The following is a 14,641-nucleotide window of genomic DNA, read 5'->3' as shown; positions in this document are numbered from 1 at the left end:
CGTATGAAGTTTGAAGAAAATCCCTCCAGTACTTTCGGAGTTATGCTCCGGACAAAGATCGTTGCGGACGCACGGACACACGGACGGAGAGCATTTCTAATATCCCCTTTGCCTTTGGCAGGGGGATAAACAAGAGGGTCATTGACCCTAAAGCGCTCACCTGTATACAAGGCTTCAAGTGTGTTTTTATAAGTACAGAGTTAGGTTTCTTCTATGTTAGCCTATATTATATACATGTCACACACACTTTTGAACCTAGGGCAATAATTTGAACAATTATGGTAGACATTACAAATCTGATATTACCTGCCAAATATCAAGGCTCTAGCTATTATTGATTCAGAAAAGAAAAGTGACCATGCCCCCTGGCAGCCATGTTTTTTGACGAATCGGAACAATTTGAACATTCTTGGTAGAGGGTCACACAAGGACCATTTGTGTAAAATTATTCTAAAATCGGGCTTGCAGTTTCAAACAAGAAGATTTTTAAAGTTTCCATTATATACATATAGGGAAAAGTGACCACGCCCCCTGGCGGCCATGTTTTTTGATGAATCAAAATAATTTGAACAATCTTGGTAGAGGGTCACACAAGGACCATTTGTGTAAAATTATTCTAAAATCGGGCTAGCGGTTTCACACAAGAAGATTTTTAAAGTTTCCACTATATACATATAGGGAAAAGTGACCACGCCCCCTGGCGGCCATGTTTTTTGACAAATCAAAATAATTTGAACAATCTTGGTAGAGGGTCACAGAAGGACCATTTGTGTAAAATTATTCTAAAATCGGGCCAGCAGTTTCAAACAAGAAGATTTTTAAAGTTTCCACTATATACATATAGGGAAAAGTGACCATGCCCTGAGACTGGTGGCCATGTTTTTTGACAAATCACAACAATTTAAACAATCTTGGTAGAGGATTACACAAGGACCATTTGCGTAAAATTGTTCTAAAATCAGTTTCACACAAGATGATTTTTAAAGTTTCCACTATATACATATAGGAAAAGGTGACCACGCCCTCTGGCGACCATGTTTTTTGATGAATCAAAATAATCTGAACAACCTTGGTAGAGGGTCACACAAGGACCATTTGTGTAAAATTATTCTAAAATCGGGCCAGCAGTTTCACACAAAAAGATTTTTAAAGTTTCCACTATAAAAGTGACCACGCCCTCTGGCGGTTTGACAAATCAAAATAATTTGAACAATATTGGTAAAGGGTCACACAAGGACCATTTGTGTATCGGGAAAGCAGTTTCATACAAGAATATTTTTAAAGTTTCCACTATATACAGATAGGGAAAAATGACCACGCCCTCTGCAGGTGGCCATGTTTTTTTATGAATCAGTATAATTTGATCAAATTTGGTACAGGGTGACATAAAGACTATTTGTGTGAAATTATTTCAAAATCGGACCATCGGTTTAGGCGGAGATGTTGTTTGAAGTTTTTTCTATTTTTAGCTCTGGCAGCCCTTATGTGCAACCAAGCGGAACCGTTTGAACAATTTTGGTAGAGGACCATCCAAGGAACATCATGGCCAAGTTTCATCAAAATCCATTCATTGGTTTTGGGGGAGATGTTGTTTAAACACAAATGTTGACGACGGATGACTTGACAGACGGACAGACGCATGACAGATCACAATAGCTCACCATGAGCACTTTGTGCTCAGGTGAGCTAAAAATGGGACATAATTTTGCAAAACATGTGAAACAGAAAAATGAAACCTGTACAATGCATTGTCAGCTCATCACAGTGTGAAGTTTCAATCCATTCTGGACAGGTAATGGGTATTGAGATCCAGCTTACTTACATAAAAATAGCCAAAAATTGCTCAGTAAAAAAATGGGCATAAATTTATAACAAGAGCTGTTCGTAAGGCAGCGCGCTCCACTATTCGGGGATTTGACATTAAAATGAATATATGTCTCAACAAGAGGGTCATGATGACCCTGGATCGCTCACCTGAGTTATATGAGCTCTATGTTTCAAATGTCAAACTGATGATTGTTAGAAATTTTTTGGAAGATTTTCCAATGTACAATCAAGTAACCCCTGGCGCCGGGCCAATTTTACCCCAGGGGTCATGATTTGAACAAAGTTTGTAGAAGTCTACTAGGCAATGTTACATATCAAATATCTAAGATCTAGGCCTTCTGGTTTATTTTTAGCAAATTTATGAAGATTTCCCTATGTACAATCAAGTAAACCCTGGGGCTGGGTCAATTTGACCCTGGGGGGTCAAGATTTGAACAAATTTTGTAGAGGTCCACTAGGCAATGCTACATGTCAAATATCTAAGCTCTAGGCCTTCTGGTTTATTTTTAGAAAATTTTGAAGATTTTTCTATGTACAATCAAGTAACCCTATGGGACGGGGTCATAATTTTAACAAATTTTGTAGAAGTCCACTAGGCAATACTACATGTCAAATATCTAAGATCTAGGCCTTTTGGTTTTAATCTTAGAAATTTTTTTCCTATGTAAAATCAAGTGACCCCTGGGGGGGAGGGGGGGTCATGATTTGAATAAATTTTGTAGAGGTCCACTAGGCAATGCTACATGTCAAATATCTAAGCTCTAGGCCTTCTGGTTTTTATTGTTAGAAAATTTTGAAGATTTTCCTATGTAAAATCAAGTGACCCCTGGGGCAGGGGTCATGATTTGAACAAGTTTTGTAGAGGTTCACTAGGCAATGCTACATGTCAAATATCTAAGCTCTAGGCATTCTGGTTTATTTTTTAAAATTTTTTGAAGATTTTCCTATAGAAATCTATGTAATATCAAGTGGCCCCTGGGGCGGGGTCAAAATTGACCCCGGGGTCATGATTTGAACATATTTAGTAGAGGCCCACTAAACTGCTACATGTCAAATATCTAAGCTCTAGGGCTTCTGGTTTTTGAGAAGAAGATTTTTTAAGATTTTCCTATGTAAAATCATATGACCTGAGCCTGCCTTTGGCTCAGGTGAGCTAAAATACAAGAAAGTAGGTCAGAAGGTCAAGGTCACAATCAAGTGACATCATATTACTTAGGGTCATCATTATTATTAAACAGTCTTGGAATTATTATTAAACAGTCTTGGAAATAGGATTAGATAATTTTTTAAGTATTGTTTCCTGTATAACTCATATAACAAGAGGATCATGATGACCCTGGATCGCTCACCTGAGTAATATGAGCTACATGTTTCAAATGTCAAAATGATGATAAAATATTAAGAAAGTCAGTAGGTCACATTCATGGTCAATGAAATTCAGTTTTACGATTTGTGTGCAAAACTGTGTATGTCATCAAAATTTCAAGGCTGTATCTTAAAAAACAAGAAAGTAGGTCAGTAGGTTAAGGTCACAGTCAAGTGACATCATATTACTTAGGGTCATCAGGTAATTATAATTAAACAGTCTTGGAAACAGGATTAGATGATTTTTAAGTATTTTCCTATATAACTCACATAATAACTAAGTGACCCCAGGGCAGGGCCTCTTTTAACCCCAGGGGGATAATTTGAAAAAATTTTGGTAGAGGACTACTAGACAATGCGTCATACCAAATATCAAAAGCCTAGGTCGTATGGTTTCAGACAAGAAGATTTTTAAAGCTTTCTCCTATATAAGTCTATATAAAACTTGGAACCCCCAGGGCAGGGCCTCTTTTCACCCAAGGGGTACAATTTGAACAATTTTGGTTGAGGACCAAAAGACAATGCTTCAAACCAAATATCAAAGGTCTAAGTGTTGTGGTTTCAGACAAGAAGGTTTTTAAACCTTTTTTCCTATATAAGTCTATGTAAAACTTGGGACCCCCGGGGCTGGGCCATATTTGACCCTATGGGGATAATTTGAACAACCTTGATAGAGGACCACTAGATGATGCTACATACCAAATATCAAAGCCCTAGGCCATGTGGTTTTGTACAAGAAGATTTTCAAAGTTTTCCCTATATAAGTCTATATAAAGCATGTGACCCCCGGGGCGGGGCCATATTTGACCCTAGGGGGATAATTTGAACAAATTTGGTAGAGGACCACTAGATGATGCTACACACCATATATCAAAGCCCTAGGCCCTGTGGTTTTGGACAAGAAGATTTTTAAAGTTTTTCCTTCCGGTTGCCATGGCAACCAGAGTTCTGCATGGAATTCAATTCTTTGAACAATTTTGAAAGGGGGCCACCGAAGAATCATTACTGTGAAGTTTGGTGTAATTCTGCCCAGTGGTTTTCAAGAAAAGGATTTTTTAGAAAATGTTGACGGACACACGACACATGACCCACGATGCACGACAGACATTGACCGGTCACAAAAGCTCACCATGAGCCTTTGGCTCTGGTGAGCTAAAAAAGTGGGCCATTATGACCGCGAATCTCTCACCTGAGTAATATGAGCCACATGTTTCTGATGCTAAAATATTAGAAAGCAGGTCAGTAGGTCATATTCATGGTCACTGAAAGACAGTTTTAAGATTGGTGTGCAAAACTGTACATGTCATCCAAATTTCAAGGCTGCATCTGAAAAAATAAGAAAGTAGGTCAGTAGGTCAAGGTCACAGTCAAGGGATCCCTAATCGCTTGGGTCATCAGGTAATTATAATTAAACAGTCTAGGAAATATGACCTGATAATTTTTTAAATATTTTTTCCTATATAACTCATAATTGTAACAAGTGACCCCCAGGGCAGGCCTCTTTTTCACCCTGGGGTCATAATTTCAACAAACTTGTTAGAGATCCACCAGGCAATGTTACACACCAAATATCAAATGCCTAGGCCTTGAACTTTCAGACAAGAAGATCTTTATTTTTTTCCTATATAAGTCTATGTTAAACTTGGTACCCTCAGGGCAGGGCCTCTTTTCACCCTAGGGACATAATTTGAACAATTTTAGTAATGAAACTCTAGGAAAAGCAACATACTTTATATCAAAAGCCTAGGCCTTGCAGTTTCAGTCAAGAAAATCTTTTAAGTTTTTTTCCTATGTAAGTCTATGTAAAAAAAATGAGACCCCCGGGAAAGGGCCTCTTTTTACCCCAGGGGCATAATTTGAACAAATTTGGTAGAGGACCACAAGGCAATACAACATACAAAATATCAAAGGCCTAGGTCATGTGGTTTTAGATAAGAAGATTTTTAAAGTTTTTTACTATAAGTCTATGTAAAACTAGTGACATCGGAGCAGGGCCTCTTTTCATCAGGGGCACAATTTGAATAATCTTGATAGAGGACCATAAGATGATGTCACATGCCAAATATGAAGGCTCTACACCTTGCGGTTTTGGACAAGGAGTTTTTCCTTTTGGTTGCCATGGCAATAAGAGTTCTGCATGGAATTCAATTCTTTGAACAATTTTGAAAGGGGACCACCCAAGGATCATTCCTGTGAAGTTTGGTATAATTCTGCCCAATGGTTTTCAAGAAGAAGATTTTTTTAGAAAATGTTGACAGACGCACGACTGACCACGGACATTGAGCAGTCAAAAAAGCTCACCATGAGCCTTTGGCTCAGGTGAGCTAAAAAGCAGACAGAATTAAGAAACCTGTGCAATGCTTACAAACAAAAAGTTAATAATTTTGTATAATAGCAAAGTAGGGTTATGGAATCTGTGCACTGCATGTCTTGACCTTTGACTTACTGAAAATAACAAAACAAAAGGGCCAAGATGGCCCTAGGTCGCTCACCTGAGAAACACACCATAACAGTGTAAACATGTTTGACCTAGTGATTTCATGGAAACATAAATTGTTCTGACCTATTTTCATTAAGATTGGACCAAAAATGTGGTCTCTTAAGTGTAAACAAGTATTTTCTTCAAATTGACCCAGTGACCTAGTTTATGAGGCAAGATGACCTACATTCAATCTTGACCTAGATTTGATCAAGGCAAGCATTCTGACCAAATTTCATGAAGATCAACTGAAAAATACAGCCTCTATCACATACAAAATGTTTTTCTTTGATTTGTCCTAGCGACATAGTTTTTGACCCAAGATGACCCATATTCAAACTTGACCTTAATTTCATCAAGGCTATCACTCTGACCAAATTTCATGGAGATCAATAGAAAAATATATAGTCTCTATCGCATACATGAGGTTTTTCTTCGATTTGACCTAGTGACCCTAGTTTTTGACCACAGATGACCCATATTCTAACTTGATCTAGATTTTATCACGGCAATCATTCTGACTAAATTTTATGAATATCCATTGTAAAATGCAGCCCCTATTGCGTTCACAAGGTTTTTCTTTAATTTGACCGGGTGATCTAGTTTTTGACCCTAGACAACCCATATATTCAAACGCGACCTAGATTTCATCCAGACAAACATTCTGATTAAATTTCATGAAGATCCGGTATAAAATGCAGACCCTATTGCACACACAAGGTTGATCTTTGATTTGACCTAGTGACCTAGTTTTTGACCACAGATGACCCATATTCTACCTTAACCTAGATTTTATCACGGCAATCATTCTGACTAAATTTTATGAATATCCAGTGTAAAATGCAGCCCCTACTGCGTACACAAGGTTTTTCTTTAATTTGAACGGGTGACCTAGTTTTTGACCCTAGACAACCTATATTCAAACTTGACCTAGATTTCATCCAGACAAACATTCTGATTAAATTTCATGAAGATCCGGTATAAAATGCAGCCCCTGTTGCACAAACAAGGTTTTTCTTTGATTTGACCTAGTGACCTAGTTTCTGATCCCAGATGACCCATATTCGAACCTGACCTATATTTCATCATTCTGACCAAAACTCATGAAGATCTGTCGAAAAATACAGCCTCTATCGCATACACAAGGTTTTTCCTTGATTTGACCTAGTGACCTAGTTTTTGACCCCACATAGACACCTATTTTCGAACTCAGCCTATATATAGATTCATCCAGACAATCATTCTGACCAAAAATTCATGAAGATCAATTGAAAAATACAGCCTCTATCCATACACAAGATTTTTCTTTGATTTGACCTAATGCCCTAGTTTTTGACCCCAGATGACCCATTTTCGAACTTGGCCTAGATTTCATCAAGGTAATTAATCATTCTGACCAAAATTCATAAATATCAATTGAAAATATAGCCTTTATCGCATACACAAGGTTTTTCTTTAATTTGACCTAGTTTTTGATCCCAGATGACCCATTTTCGAACTTGACCTAGATTTCATCAAGGTAATCATTCTGACAAAATTTCATGAAGATCAGTTGTAAAATACAGCCTCTATTGCATACACAAGCTAAATGTTGACAGACGCCGGACATCGAGCCATCACAAGTTTGACCACTGTTGGCCAATGCATTCATGAGTTATTGAGCAGAAACTGTTTTCAGTCTCAAGGCCACTGTGACATTGACTTTTAAGCTACAGTAATCGAACGATAATTTTATATTTGTAAACAAACGCTGTCGACCATATTATTTACCAGTTTAGGTAAATCACACATAGACGATATGGATTAGTATCTCAAACTGAGACTCGATGAACGAAGTACTGTATTAGCGCAATGGGTTAGGCCTCTAGGTATGACACCTGAGGTCTGGAGTTCGATACTGGGTTGAAGTATACTTTTTACTTTTTTTCAGCATAGATACAATACCGGTTTTTCAACTGGCTTTAAAAATAATACGGTAATACAGCATAAATAGGTTCTTTGTGAACGTCCAATTTTTACCGATGGAATGTAAGTAAATCACCCCCACATTATACACCAACATACCATTCCATAGCTCGAAATGGCGAACATTGAAAAAAAGCTTCTGATGAGCGATTTCATCATTCTGAAACTGACACAGCCGACGATTCTGCAACAGATACAGCGGACGAGCAGGAAATGAAATGAATTTTATTGATTAAAATTTCATAGATATTAAAACAAGTCAAAACAAAACAGAAAAAAAAAATAGAAAAAAAGAAATAAACGCAATAAGATAAAAAGAAAAAAAAAGAGAAGACAAACTGAGAATCAAACTGAAATAAAACAAACATAAAGCAGGGCTACATAAAAACTTTTCCTTCGAAAATAAACCTCTTGCGAGTTTCGAACTCGTGCTGTATTTCGAACTGCATTTGAAAACCGACAGATTAGCCACCTGAGTTATTTCGCCAATCAAGTAAATGTTGATTTCTGTCTGACAAGTATCATACGAATTCCTATCTAATTTACCGTGACATCTGACCAACCTAAATTATCTGTCTTAGACTCGCCTGTCATTTTCACGCCATTTTTATTATCGTTCGCCGACTGTACCTACCCCCAAAATGATAGGGATAACTTACTGACAACAGGTAATCATCCTATGAAGTTAAACACCTGTAGGCCAAAGCGTTCTTCAGTTATCAATCGGGAACGATTTTCAGTTTCAAGGTCACTGTGATCTTAACCTTTGATTCAGTGACCCCCAGTTATTGAGAGGAAGACATCAAAAGAGTGATAACTACTGGTAACTCTTTAATTTTAAGGTTTAACTTTTTTAGCAATTAAGACAGTAACTAACTAACTTTGCCTCCACTGATGGTTATTAACATAACTGATTGTTGGGACTTTTATTGGTAAGACTGATGATGACAAGATCTCTGTGAAAGTAAGTGAGACAGAAACTAAGAACAACACAGACACAAAATCTGATCATAGTTGGGACATGGACCCTGACATAGAGCTAAGTACTCTGACTGATGGCGAGAATGAAGAAGACAAGGGTGACAGACATCTGGAAAGGGAGCCTCACATTAAATTGGGGGACCCAGTGAGGTTAGTCGACATGTAAATGATATCAGATCAGGGCGAATCTTCCAAAAATATACTCTGCCTGCACCCATTGTATACAGTCAAACTGAAGAAAACAGATCAGATCATTGACAGAGAAACACCAACTAAAAGTGAAAAATGTGACAATAAGTCAGAGGACTTGCAGTATAAGTTACCAGCAAAGAAATATGAAGAGGGTCTGAAAGACGAGTCAAGTAGTAATGTAGATGGTGGTACAGAAGAAGTAAGGTGATGCGTTGTAAAAACTGTTTAAGAAAACAGGACACATACACTGATTTAATTTCTGTTTGGTATCATGAAAAGGGAGGTAACAAACAGGGCTTTGGAAATTTGCCTGTTTATTGGTTTTGGACTGATTTTTAACTTTTCAGACTGATTTGTGAAATGAAAAAACGAAAACAATTAGTCTGATAACAAGAGCTGTCTGTTGACAGCACGCTCAACTATTCAAAGAATTGATGGAAGTACGAGGCCAAAATATTACCAGAGATTTTCATACAAAATAAGAAAAATAGATAAGACAAACTATCATGATAATAAGCAAGTGTTCAAAGTTTCAAAGCCACATGTGAAATAGTTTAGACAAAATGTGGACTTGTACGAAAACTTAACCAATTTCAGAGACCAAAAAGGGCCATAATTCAGCCAAAATACTTGACAGAGTTATGTACTCTTGTCTACATATTGAGACTGTTATAATAAACAAGACTTAGTGTTAAAAGTTTCAAAGCCACAAGTCAAACAGTTTACACAAAATATGAACTGGTACGAACGACTAACCAAAATTTGTAAGTTAAAGGGGCCATAAATCCTTGATTTAGTTATGTACTCTTGCCTTAAACTGGACATGTGGATGGTACACAAGTGTTGAAAGTTTCAAAGCTTTATCTCAAAGGGTTTTGTCAAAATGTGGCCATGTACAAAAAACATAATCAAGGTGTGACACCGACAGCCGAAACCTCATATAATCAACAAACGTGTCAAACATTCTGATTTTCACCTTGGTAATTGGTCCATTATTAGCATGTGATGCTACAGTGCGTAAACACTTTTGACTGGACCCAAATGCTTCTGAATGGACCCAAATGATTTTGACTGGGACCCACTTCTTTTATTTAGACCATTAGCCGACTTGAAATGTTTTAATTACTTCGACCTGGACTGACTGTTTTGTTCAATGGCTGTTTTGTATGTTTTAAAAATCTGAAAGAGTTATTAAAGGAAACATTTGTATGAAACATTGTTTGATAATGCTTTGCTTAACTAATTGTTTTATTTCAAAAGACTATGTTTGAAAATGAATAAAAACAAAGAAACAGTTATTGCATCAATTTAATGAGACATCACACGGGCAACCAATATAAATAATTTTTATAATTACTTGATTTGGAAAAATTACAAGAAACATTATTATGCAGTTCGGCTGAAACAAGTACAGAAAATGATGATCGAAATGGGTAGATTGTGCCAGGCTTAAATGAAATTTTCCAGAAGATAATAGCCATTATTTATTTCTTAAGTTATTTAAAAAAAAAAATGGAAAAGATGAATATAATTTTTTTCTCTCGACAGCCTAATATATCAAACATGTATGGTGTACTATGAATGGAAACCGCCGCGGGTAATGATTAATTTTTTAGGCTAGATAGAGAATACTTTAGACAAAGAAATACGCATTGTAAAAAATACATTTACGGCAATTTTTTATTATTTCTTTCTCCATTGGCGAATTTGCAAATTCCAGCGGAAACCCTGTCATTGCTATGTAAAGACAGCAAATGTCTAAATGATTTGACATTGTTACCCAGATGCAGTGCTAGCCCTGGCCATTATAAATTAATAGCCACTTTTTTTTTCTGGGAAAAAGTTAATAGACAAACTTGGCGTGCGCGTTATTTGCGTGCGCTTTCGCATTTCAATAAAAAACATAAAAGAGGGTATCTATAACTATTCAATCCTTTTTTGTTCATGGACCACTTAAACACACTTTATTTTTCAATTATCATTATTCATTGTTTATCATAGGCTTTGAATAATCAAACATTTATGCCTCTTCAGTTCAGTCATAAAACAGTATGTATTTATTGAAAACAGACATAAATAATGTCACTCTGCAGGGTTCTAGCCAGGATTTTCTGAAGGGGTGTTGCTGAAGGGTATTTTTGAAAAGAGCGTAGACGACAAAGGGGTGGGTGCGGGAGGGGTATGCCCTCCTGCTGGGGGGTGGGGAGGGGGTATGGGGGATCACCCCCAGAAAATTTTGTATTACTACAACTCATTTTGGTGCATTCTGGTGCATTTCAGAGTGAAAAACACAGTGTTATTTTCAATGTTTAATAAGCATCATTTACATGCTCAACAAGAACAAATAGAGATAATGTGTCATAAAAAATTCCTCTGGAGTTTATTTGCTGAATGACAATGTAAACTTATCCATTTTAAGTTTCTGAAAAAGTTCACTATTTATTTTACTTTAAATACAACAACACAATTTTAGCACTGCACATTAAAGTTTCAGTCTTCTATTCCTGTGGAATTTATTTGCTGAATGACAATGTAAACTTATCAATTTTGTGTTCTTGGCGTTATCCCCCTTCTCCAAACTATTTAGAACATCCACTAAAGGTTTGTGTTTGGTGGTGTGGGGAATTTCCTCCTTACACGGAAAGTAAAGCAGTGTCACAGATGCTGTCATTGCCTCACGGTTCACATGTTTTCTTCCCATACAAAACAAGCCTCGATCCCACCACCTGTTTTTGCTTCTGCAACTTCAAATACCACTGCTTTCTTGTGTGAGTCCGAGTCCTTATGATTTACTAAAGATGATCGCCTTATTGAAGTACATTACTAAAAATGATTTAAATTACCATTCTCTGAGACTGTCGTCCAGGGAAACATTTGTTTCCATTTTGGGTCAATGCCTGATTTCCTTTGGCCATCCGGCGTGGCTGGGTGGGATTCTGAATTTGTGACCGTTTCCTCAGGTGTACCAGGTCCAGGAAGAATGTCATTCACAGATTCGTCTCGCTTTTCACATCTCAATCACTGCTCTTCTATTACTGAGTCACTAACACTGTTCTCCTTCTTGAAATAGTTCATATTTAAGAATGTCCCACTCTCTGATTTTATGTTTATTTCCAGGCATCATCAATAAGTAATAAATCCACAATGTTTCAAACTTTTCTCGCTCTACAAGTTCTATTTTGAAAGTGATGACAGAAAACATTAATTCTGGCATTGTCTTTTCGATATTCCACCCGAGAAAACACAATTCATAGATGTGAAAAACATAAATATTCCGCCGAGAATTGTTCAAAATCATTTTAATGTGTTGCACAATTTTTGACTTAGTACCTTCCATTGTCTTTCCTTGATTGCGAAAAACATTCGGACAGTAATTGTTGAAAGTCATCTGTCATTATTTCTGATTACATAAAAAATCTTAAAACACTTTCATGTACACATCACAAGATACCGTCTATCAAAGGATTTAAAGGCGGAGCTACGATGAAATTTACGTCACACGTTTCTACATAGGAAGCTGTCATTGGTTTAGCGTATATCTTAACAGACCTCGCTTTACCTGAACTATCAGGTGAGCACGTGGTAAACTTTCGAATACACTATCGGATTAATCGAGGTGTTTATTGGAATGCATTTAAGACATGTCGCTTTAGCAGTTAAGGGATGACGGGGGAAATAAGGGATGTCGAACATACAACTCAAAGCCTGAAGGCATGTCGCACGCGACAGGCGATAATAGCCTGGCTAGAACCCTGCTCTGTTTTTTGTTGTTTTTTTTTTCATTCGAATTCATTGCAAGTTCTTCTAGTGCAAATCTGAATACAGTTTCAATAAATGTCGCTATACATTTATCATATCATTACACATACCGTTGAAACTCGTGTAAAATGCATAGATTTATGACCTCCGGGACCAACCCCGAGTCGTGAATGCATAGTATTCCCGGGTATTGACGATTTTCCAACTTCAAAGTAAGTTCATCTGCGATTTTCGCCATTTCGGTAAAGGGAAACTACTCTCAGCGCTTACTGTCTATGCTAAAATCTAAGATTGCCGTTACATACCGTAAAAGAGCGAGTGTTTTTTTTTCATAAACAATTTTAATTTCATATGAATTTAATATTATTTTGCTGAAAGAAAATATAAAAAATCATAGATATTATGATACTTATTAAAGATCGAGTGTTATCTCCAACCGAGATCAAATTGTGAACAACAAAACTGACACGAGGTGTCACGCTAATTGCCGATAATTACTGGCCATTTAATAAACAGCAGACTGTGTTCAATTAAGCATGTCAAAGTCACCGTTTAGAGGGGGTAATTATGCCTCTGGCCTAATACACTTCCTGCTACTGACTTTGCACGTTTTTGTCGATAAAACTATGTATGTTCCAGCTGTTTATGGACAATTTATTTTTTGTAGCATTTTTATTAATTAATCGCCATTTTCTATCACCAAAAATTGCGTTTTATTTTTAATCGACTTTTGAATAACATAATCGCCATTTGGCAATAATGTCGATTGGCAGCGCGAGCACTGCAGATGCTTTACCACAGGGTAAAGTCTATACACAAATGTAAAAGGTCCAGCAAAGTATCTGGTTCCGGAAACTCCTGGGAAACCAGTATAAGTATACTGGTATATGGGGTCAGAAGTAAAAATTGCACTTTTTAAAACAGAGTATTTATAATTTCTGGATCCTCAAAAAATGTTGAGTGATCTTTTTTAATAGGTATATTTTATATTTTCTTATTTTCGCATAAGAAGAAATACAGAACATGTACAGTTAAATGCATATAACATGCTTGTTTATAATAAAAATGGGTGGTTGTTGCTACCTTTGGTCATAGAGGCATAGGCGCAGAACGTTCACTGAACGGTTCAATCTCGGTTATGCTGAACAGTAACACAAGAAACGGGCAGCTGACGCGTTTTCTAGAATCTAACCTTGTAGGATCACATGTTTATTCTAGACAGAGTTACGAACATTCACAAATTATTCTAGTTTCGTTTTCGTTTTCGATTCCAGGTTTTTCAAGCGTCTCGGTTGGTTAGATCATGGTAACGGTTAGAATGCGAAATGGAGTCCATTTCGCGAAATGAACTATTGCTAATAGAGATCTAGTACAATTGTAAATAAATTTGCTATATGTTCTATGTAGAATTAACAATCTTCTGAGAGCTGTAACGCATAGCCAGGCCCATTTTATAAACGAATTACTAGCTTTATGTTCTTAATGACATATAAGCCACAAAAAACACCAAGAAAGGTAGGGGCCATGTGTCTTCTACTTAAGAGAGATTTTTTTTGTCTGACAGGTCAACAGAATTTTTTGTTTTAAGAAAGTTTAAGCTGTTAAAAAAAATCACTGTTTACAAAAAGCATGGACGCTCGGCGTCTGCCCACCCGATCACGGTCTTATGAGTTCTAAAAATAGAAAATACAACGGATTTGTATACGAACATGATCTCTCCTATAGAATATCTTCCGAACAGACAGCTAAAATGGGGGTATGTACACATAAGTAGTTATAACTTGTAACGTTCATTAATCCACAGTTTGTCTATCTTATTTTTAAAATTGTTTACAGATCCACTATTACAAGTTCTCTTATTTTCCGAGAACTGTGTACCATTGGAACCAACTACCCCCCAGTGTCACCCACCTCCCTACCCTAGAGCAGTTCAGTGCCGCAGTTTGCAGCCTTAAACATGTCTCGCCCTAGTTATCCTGCAAACTCAAGTTTTAACCTTTTTATTTCACCAAAGTTATTTAAGAAATAATATATCTCATCCAGTGATTTGTCGTTGAATAAATCATCGTTTGG

At 36.8% G+C, this 14,641-nt stretch overlaps 1 protein-coding gene across 1 annotated transcript in view; it reads right to left on the bottom strand.

The window, feature by feature from the left end:
• Nucleotides 1–13,851, bottom strand: part of LOC123546060 (antiviral innate immune response receptor RIG-I-like) — a 117,518-nt gene extending 103,667 nt beyond the window's left edge. The window contains exons 1-2 of the mRNA XM_053550472.1: nt 13,652–13,851; nt 4,382–4,518 (exon numbers count right to left, since the gene is read on the bottom strand). The gene's annotated coding sequence lies outside the window, so the exon portion shown is untranslated. The remainder of the gene's footprint in view (nt 1–4,381; nt 4,519–13,651) is intronic.
• Between the last annotated feature and the right edge of the window lie 790 nt (nt 13,852–14,641).

The sequence above is a fragment of the Mercenaria mercenaria genome, chromosome 9 (genome assembly GCF_021730395.1).
Source record: "Mercenaria mercenaria strain notata chromosome 9, MADL_Memer_1, whole genome shotgun sequence".
In the NCBI taxonomy this organism is placed as follows: Eukaryota; Metazoa; Mollusca; class Bivalvia; order Venerida; family Veneridae; genus Mercenaria; species Mercenaria mercenaria.
This window is presented reverse-complemented; position numbering and strand designations above follow the sequence as displayed.